General features: G+C 36.6%; 1 non-coding gene across 1 annotated transcript; it reads left to right on the forward strand.

Annotated features, from left to right (window-relative positions):
* The first annotated feature begins 5,447 nt into the window (after positions 1-5,447).
* TRNAG-GCC (transfer RNA glycine (anticodon GCC)) lies at positions 5,448-5,518 on the forward strand. The gene has a single exon. It is a non-coding gene; the product is annotated as a tRNA-Gly (tRNA).
* The last annotated feature ends 1,390 nt before the right edge of the window (positions 5,519-6,908 follow it).

A 6,908-nucleotide genomic window follows, 5' to 3' on the forward strand; every position in this document is an offset into this window, starting at 1 on the left:
GCTGTAGGTACCGCTGCTAAAGCAAAATATTTAGATGTCAACTAAATTATATTACTTATTCGTATAACTAGTATTATAACTAATAATATATAAATAACTAGCGGCCCGCTCGCGGTTACACCCGCGTGAACTATGTTATTATTAATTTCTGTCTCCATGACTACGTCCTAGTGACCTCTATGCAAAATTTGACACTTCTAGCATTTGTAGTAACGAAGTTTCATACAAACTTTCAACCCCAAAAACAACCCCTTAGAAGTCGAATATTGCAAATTCCCGTCTTAGCGAGCACCTACGTCCAATAAGTAACTTCTATGCAAAATTTCAGATTCCTAGCACTTGTAGTTTCTGAGATTTCGTGATGAGTGAGTGACCTTTCGATTTTATATATATAGATGAATCAAAATCTCCCAATTGAAGGAAGCGGGGTTGAACCCACAATCATCGAGTTCATTTACAGATATTGTGTTACTACGCACGACCTCGTATACATAATCGTTCAAGCATTAATATAGCTCAGTAATATACAAATCAGACTAGCTTTCACTTGCAGTTTCGCCCAGGTGGCCAAATGGCAATAACTAAGGATTGTGTTTGACAAATGGACATGACAGTCTGTGCTAAATGCCTAAGGTAATTTCGATGGTAGATTCTATGAGCAACGTAACGATCAGTGTGGATTATTCAAGGTAAAAAGACTTGTTCAATTCAAACCTGAGAAAATTTCTGAGAGTAACGTGTTCAACCAAAGAAAATCTTCAGACCTATGAACTAGTTAGTTTACATAATACATACTTACACAATAAATTAACTTTATAATAAATCTAAGTGAATTCCAACAGCTAGATTTACAGCTCTTTATTCTCTTTGCAGGCATTCTTGATACTGGTTTCGGATTAAAGCCCACATCTCAGCTCAAAACAAAAGCCCTGCCTTTTTAATCGCCAGCGTACTTGCTCCTCGTAGTCTTAAAATTAAATTCCTATCTCGTTCCTATTAAACGTAGAATACAAAGTATTTAATAAATTTTAACAATTGACCACCTAAATTGTGATTATTAAAAGGTCGGGGGTTCAATTCCCATTTTAATCGTATGGATATTTCCTAGCTTTGGTATACATAGTGCTTAGTATTCTAAGGGAAACGGAGAATATTTTTTTTTCAATATCACGCACACAACATTTTTACTGCTTACCCTGTAATAAGTTTACTAAAATAATAAATAATCAATTGTTGTAATATAATACTTTTGTTAGCTTTACACTGTATCCCTTACATAGCAGGGTAGGTAGAGATCACTAGTGTTAAGATACTCAGTTCCCATTAGGAGACATCCGCTCCCTATTTCTCTCTGAATACTGGAAGCATTTAAAATGGCGGAACTAAACTCTGCGCTTTCCGTCGTTTAAGAATAAATGTCGCTTAAAACAAATTCGTAAATACTTGTATCTTAAAATATGTATAATACAAAGAAATTATTAAGCAACATAGAAGTTCTCGTAAATTTTGAAAAGTACCGTGCTATATTAATTCAATTTCGTTGTTTCCACCGAAATGTTTGACCGCCAGCTTGTAACGACATTTGCTGTGTCACAAACAAAAATTTATAGTATGTTGGTATTGTATTATAATATAATTTTTAGTTTTTAACGGAAGTTAATACGGTTATGAATACAGCATGGGTATGGTAGGTATATGAGGGTTCTCGGTTCTCCAATTTCTGCCCTATTTCGACATGTTTTGTTGGCATACGATTCCGTCAGTAAAACAGTCTAATAGTGAAGTCCAACCGCCGATTTGTGTATAATTAAATATAATAAAGAAAAAAAATGGTCACTCGTGACACATGGCCACAAGTGGATCACGTGACAGGTTGCGGGTTCGATTTCTACTTGAGGAAATTTAATATATTTATTTCCTCGCTTAGGTAATGAGAAAGCGCAGTGTTGAGACAATTTGGAAAAGTGGGGACAGGAAATGTATTAATGGGAACGGAGTGCCCCAACATAAAGTTCCCAAGTGTTCTCTGCCTACCTTGTCATGTGCGGAATATAGCGTGAAGCTAAAAAAAGAAAAAGTTAAGAAAAATAGCTCCAAGCGGAGACCACAACAAACCTGTAACCACAATAGAACATGCAGTTATAGTCATTTTACTTTTATACCTTTTCATTAAAAATAAAAACAAAAATAAATCAAATAAACAACTTCATCTCAAACAAGATCCACAGTTGAAGATTGTATACATCTAGAAAAGCTAATACGGATTAGCATTTAAATAAATATTTCCGTTTCACATTGTGTTTGGGAGAGGCAAATATTAAAATTTCGTGAACCGCAACGCGAAACGGACTTGACAAATATTGTATTTTGAAGTTTGAATAGAAACACTAAGTAATATGGAGATTGAAGATAAAACAATGACAGAAAGCTATCGTAAAAGAATGGTATTTCGTATAGCAATTTTTAAAACATTCCTAAATTAATTAAAATGTGGCAGATTCTTACTTTTTCTTCTTCCATTCTTCAGGTCAGTTCAGTTCAGTTTTTAGTTTATGGCGTTCTGACCGTGCCAGTTGAGCACTAATCACTTCGCCAATATTACGTTGTATATCTATTTTTTAAATAAAAATATGGAATATGAATTAAAAAAAAATCAATTTCACGCTATGTCCCCAGGGGTAGGGAGCCCAGTGTTAAGACACTCCATTCTCCACTTTCCGCCGAATATATACAGAACCAAATAGTATTTGAACGCGTAACTATCGTATATAATCAGGCACATTTAATATATTCTATAGCTTATAACTTTCTATAGTCAAAAAACGTTTTTAACGTTAGAAACATCAGCCATGCTAATATACCACTAACGTACTACAAGTGATAAATTCTCAAAGTGTATTCGCTTCGTAGTTGGGACATTATATTAAATTCAATACATTAATTCTATCTACGTAATTGGATCGTATTTCGAGCGGGGCGAGTGCCAAAGCTTTAGATGGTCCATCTGCGGTGTTATAGCTATCGTCATATTTATATGAGGATCTATGTTCAAGATTATGTTTTGTTTATCTGTAGTACGGTCAATAAGTTGTGGCCGCCCTGGAGTTCGGTTTTTGAGCTTTTGCGCATTGTTGACTCGGGCAGAAAATAATCAAATGTAAGAAAAAAAATTGAAATCAAATCTGCGCAGCCATTTACAGTTAGTTAGTTTTAGTTAGTTAGTTTTATCTATGATGTTATCTCTGTTTACAAAAAAGGAAACACTAGCGTGGTATTGTGTCAATTCGCCCGGTAGTGCGAAAAACGAAACCTCTTTTTTTAGAATTTATAAAGCTTATGAATGAAGCTTATGTTTTTCATAAAAATATCTGCAATATAATAGAGAAAATATTTTTTTACTTTAAGAATTGTTACCGCTATAACTCCCTTACTGTAAGGCAAAATCATTGGTGTGATGCCATTTTTGATAAAATAGCTTTTTTTTTCATGATTACTAGCTAGTTTGTTTGAATTATTACCTACCTGAAGGTAATTCACGTTATATTTAAAACAAAGTTAACTATAAAATGTCTATGTCTATATTTATTACTAAGCTTTTAACAGATTCTTATAAAAGGCAAAATGTGTAAAGATGAAAAATAAGAATAACGACATTGAAACTTACAAAAAGCTTACCTGAGCAGAAAATGGACTAGAAACTGGTCTTGAAAGTTCGAAAAATGACAGTCATTAAGATTATTTTTTTCTATTGAACCCCTCGATATGATGACGACCCTCGATCTTCGTGATAAGACAGGTGTAAAATGTCATCAAGAAAATATTTTATCATAGATGTTATATTTTTAACCGACTACTGTAAAAGGAGGAGGCTATCAATTCGAATATATTTTTTTATGCTTGTTACCTCAGAACTTGACTGGGTGAACCGATTTTGATTATTCTTTATTTCTTTGAAAGTTGGTGCTTTCCGTGTGGTAATTTGGTCCAGTTCTGACAATATTATCCTTGGGAAATGCTACGTGATAAATGGACGAATATCACGCCAACCGATTTCGATGATTCTTTTTTTATTGAAAACGATACACTTCAAGGGTAGTTTGATGAGAGTATGGTTCGGTCCGGCTGAAGTCGGTTTTTTTAAAAATTATTAGTCTTGTAAAGACGACGGCTAAAAACCCATTTAAAACGTGTTATTTTTTATTCTTTGTGTTGAATATGTTATATTTTAGGTAAAAATCATTTTTTATTTTTTGGGTATATAGTCGTCTTAAGTATTATTTTTAACTTTAGAGATTGTACATTGAGACTTTCATTTACCACTTTACGCCGAATTCTAGAGGCACTGCGTGTCGAGCGTTGAAAACAATACCGCGTTTTGCCTCGTTACCAGATTTATTTCATTTCCTCGAGTGGGAATCGAACCCACAATCAATTTCGTTTACACACACGCTTGTAACCATGCACCACAACTGACCTGAATAAAACTTAAGATATTACTTTTAAAACATAAATATCATAGGTACTCGACACTTTTCTAAGCGATATGGTTTAAACAGGTGCCTTTTAAGGACTTAGTGTAGATCCGGACGAAAGCTCTAGATTACATGGATCAAGTAAAGGAAATCTGAAACGTGATGGAGAAGCGAGACGATAAAATTGATCGTGAATACTTATCCTATATCTTATAAAACAAAGTCGCTTTTCGTGTCTGTCTGAACTTTCTAACTCTTCTTCTTCTAAACCACCCAACAGATTTTTATGCGGTTTTGACCATTAGGTCGAGTATTATTCAGGGAAGGTTTATATATAGTTTATTATTTGTACATTCTTATGTAAATTAACATAAATACGATAAATGTGTCTAAAGTCCTACCCGTTGAGACACTTTCGCGCATGCGCTGCTTTAATGGTAAGTACTACATGAAAAAAATGTACTGGAGTATTGTTCCTCTTAATAAGATCTACAAAAAAGTCCGCGAGAGCATATTTTTATCTTTTAAGGATAACGTGTAGTGATCATATTTCTGTTTAAAAATAGTAATTTCAATATATTTTTTATTGTGAGGGATATTTTTCCATAATGGTATTTAATCCTTATCCTTTAAAATACTTTATTAATTTTCTACGTTAAACGAAGATAAAATTTGCTTTTTACACAATTTCGAAATTGCGAATAGTTTTAGAGAAAAACGCATTTAATTGTTGACATATCACGCCGTTCAAACATCAGCTGTATCGAGTCAAGTTTCATTTATCCTTTACTCTCAGCATATAAATAAGTATATTAGTTACGTTGGCCATTTAATGTAGATCATAACTGTCTTTTACTGTTTTTCATTTTATAAGTACTTAAGAAGTTGTTACAATATCAAAAAATCCTTGCTGCGAAACGGCTCGCCACTCGCCATGCAATACAAGCGCGGCCGCCGCGCCCGCCTGCCTTACACGCATCGGTGGTTCAGTGGTAGAATGCTCGCCTGCCACGCGGGTGGCCCGGGTTCGATTCCCGGCCGATGCATTTTATTTAATTTTCCTCATAGGCAGCCACGTAGTGCTTCCTTTTCCTCAGGGACAGAATACCCTCTTCAGCATTAACCACAAGCTCAAAAGAAAAAAACCAGCCTGCCTCTATAGCAACGAAGATTTAGATGCGTTTGCACGTATTGGATAATTGGAGTTGAATGTATTATTTCAGCGCGATATATTTGGTTTCATATTTTTTGTAGTAGTTATTAGTAGGTAGGCTTTTGTTTAAATGAACGAAGATAAAATTTGCTTTTTACACTATTTCGAAATTGTAATAGTTTTACAGAAAAACGCATTTAATTTTTGATACATCACGCCGTTAACACATAAACTGTGTCGACTCAAATTTCACTTATCCCTTACTCTCAGCATATAAATAAGTATATTAGTTACGTTGGCCATTTAATGTAGATCAAAACTGTCTTTTACTGTTTTTCATTTTATAAGTACTTTAGAAGTTGTTACAATATCAAAAAATCCTTACTGCGAAACGGCTCGCCACGCGTCATTCATTCGTGCGTTCATGCGTCCCTCCGCGCCCCGCGACGTTTTGCTTCTGCCGCGCCCGCCGCGCCCCTCTCGCCCACCTGCCTCTATAGCAAAGAACATTCAGATGCGTTTGCACGCAATAGCTCGCTAGTGGCTCTCCCCTCCGCGCCAATACCCGCGCCACCCTCACAAACATCCCAAACACCAGCACCTGCACCATCACAAACCCCTGCACCACTCACACAAAATTCCCAAACACCAGTACCCACACCACCAACAACACCTGCACCGCTTCCACAAGCTCCCCAGATACCAACTTCCGCACCACTTCCAATCCCCGTACTAATCCAACAAACACACTCGACACCTGCTTCTCCCACACCAACAATACCAACAAAATCAACAATAAATAAACTACTGGCCTCCCTCAAAAAGACCACAGGAGGCCTGCCAAAGAAGTGGAAAAAACTAACCACAAAAGTAAACCCGCCACAGCACAATCCACCAACACTGGCCACAACCAACGTGATGGCAATGCTAAATGAGAAGGCAGCGGACGGACAACCCGGAATAAGGGTCAGGAGCGTAGCCTTGTTCATGGCCGAGGGATCAGAAAGGGTGGGAATAGCTTTCAGTCGCTCGGAACCGCCGGATAGAGTCCAAATTTCACCAGGACTAGCAGCCCTACTCAAAGGAAGCACGAGTAAAACATCGGTGAGGTCAGCAAAAATAGACTCACTGACATGGCAAAGGCTGGCTGAACCCCCCTGCCGAATACTGCGGTCACAGAACAAAGTGATCGCATTGCTCGAGTGTGGGGAGAAATCTCCCTTTGCCCAACTTGACTCGATCCTCCGAAGAGTTCGGGAATGCACGCCGCAAGGAGCCCCTAA

This window comes from Heliconius melpomene, chromosome 18 (genome assembly GCF_056956725.1).
Source record: "Heliconius melpomene rosina isolate 202511_hmr_F chromosome 18, ASM5695672v1, whole genome shotgun sequence".
Taxonomy (NCBI): domain Eukaryota; kingdom Metazoa; phylum Arthropoda; class Insecta; order Lepidoptera; family Nymphalidae; genus Heliconius; species Heliconius melpomene.